This window comes from Petromyzon marinus, chromosome 69 (genome assembly GCF_048934315.1).
Source record: "Petromyzon marinus isolate PM22_M1 ecotype Great Lakes invasive population chromosome 69, UKy_Petmar_22M1.pri1.0, whole genome shotgun sequence".
Classification (NCBI taxonomy): Eukaryota; Metazoa; Chordata; class Hyperoartia; order Petromyzontiformes; family Petromyzontidae; genus Petromyzon; species Petromyzon marinus.
In genome coordinates this window covers 7170532-7173031 of record NC_133735.1, presented here as the reverse complement: position 1 = coordinate 7173031, position 2500 = coordinate 7170532, and the positions used below count along the sequence as shown (strand labels likewise).

Below are 2500 nucleotides of genomic sequence, written 5' to 3'. Positions count from 1 at the left end.
ACACACACACACACACGCCGTGCCAACCACACACACACACGCCGTGACAACCACACACACACACACGCCGTGACAACCACACACACACACGCACCGTGACAATCACACACACACACACACGCCGTGACAACCACACACACACACACACACGCCGTGACAAACACACACACACACACGCCGTGACATCCACACACACACACGCCGTGACAACCACACACACACACACACACGCACCGTGACAACCACACACACACACGCACCGTGACAACCACGCACACACACACACGCCGTGACATCCACACACACACACGCCGTGACAACCACACACACACACACACACGCACCGTGACAACCACACACACACACACACACGCACCATGACAAACACACACACACACGCCGTGACAACCACGCACACACACCGTGACAACAACACACACACACACACGCCGTGCCAACCACACACACATACACACGCCGTGCCAACCACACACACACACGCCGTGACAACCACACACACACACGCTGTGCCAACCACACACACACACACACACCGTGCCAACCACACACACACACGCCGTGACAACCACACACACACACGCCGTGCCAACCACACACACACACACACGCCGTGCCAACCACACACACACACACCGTGCCAACCACGCACACACACCGTGCCAACCACACACACGCCGTGCCAACCACACACACACACACCGTGCCAACCGCGCACACACACACCGTGCCAACCACACACACACACGCCGTGCCAACCACACACACGCCGTGCCAACCACACAGACACACACCGTGACAACCACACACACATACACACCGTGCCAACCACACACACACACACCCCGTGCCAACCACACACACACACACCGTGACAACAACACACACACACCGTGCCAACCACACACACACACGCCGTGCCAACCACACACACACACGCCATGCCAACCACACACACACACGCCGTGCCAACCACACACACACACGCCGTGACAACCACACACACACACGCCGTGACAACCACACACACACACACACCGTGCCAACCACACACACACACACCGTGCCAACCACACACACACACACACGCCGTGCCAACCACATACACACACGCCGTGCCAAACACACACACACACGCCGTGCCAAACACACACACACACGCCGTGCCAACCACACACACGCCGTGCCAACCACACAGACACACACCGTGACAACCACACACACATACACACCGTGCCAACCACACACACACACACACCCCGTGCCAACCACACACACACACACCGTGACAACAACACACACACACCATGACAACAACACACACACACGCCGTGCCAACCACACACACACACGCCATGCCAACCACACACACACACGCCGTGCCAACCACACACACACACGCCGTGACAACCACACACACACACACACCGTGCCAACCACACACACACACACACGCCGTGCCAACCACATACACACACGCCGTGCCAAACACACACACACACGCCGTGCCAAACACACACACACGCCGTGACAACCACACACACACACACGCCGTGCCAACCACACACACACACACCGTGACAACAACACACACACACCATGACAACAACACACACACGCCGTGCCAACCACACACACACACGCCATGCCAACCACACACACACACACACGCCGTGCCAACCACGCACACACACCGTGCCAACCACACACACACACCGTGCCAACCACACACACACACACGCCGTGCCAACCACACACACACACACACCGTGCCAACCACACACACACACCGTGCCAACCACACACACACACCGTGCCAACCACACACACACACGCCGTGCCAACCATACACACACCGTGACAACCACACACACACACACACGCCGTGCCAACCACACACACACGCTGTGCCAACCACACACACACACGCCGTGCCAACCACACACACACACGCCGTGCCAACCACACACATACACACATGCCGTGCCAACCATACACACACCGTGACAACCACACACACACACACACGCCGTGCCAACCACACACACACACGCCGTGCCAACCACACACACACACGCCGTGCCAACCACGCGCACACACGCCGTGCCAACCACACACACACACGCCGTGCCAACCACACACACACACGCCGTGCCAACCACACACACACACGCCGTGCCAACCACACACACACACACGCCGTGCCAACCACACACACACGCCGTGCCAACCACTCACACACACACGCCGTGCCAACCACACACACACACGCCGTGCCAACCACACACACACACGCCGTGCCAACCACACACACACACGCCGTGCCAACCACACACACACACACACACTGCGCACATACACACACACACACGCACTGCGCACACACCGTGCCAACAACACACACACCGCACACACACACATACACACACACACCGCACACACACACACACACCGCACACACACACACATACATACACACACA

The 2500-nt window shown here is 58.5% G+C and overlaps 1 protein-coding gene across 1 annotated transcript in view; it reads left to right on the top strand.

Moving 5' to 3' along the window:
* Positions 1-2500, top strand: part of LOC116957033 (pre-mRNA-splicing factor ATP-dependent RNA helicase PRP16) — an 83335-nt gene that overhangs the window by 36501 nt on the left and 44334 nt on the right.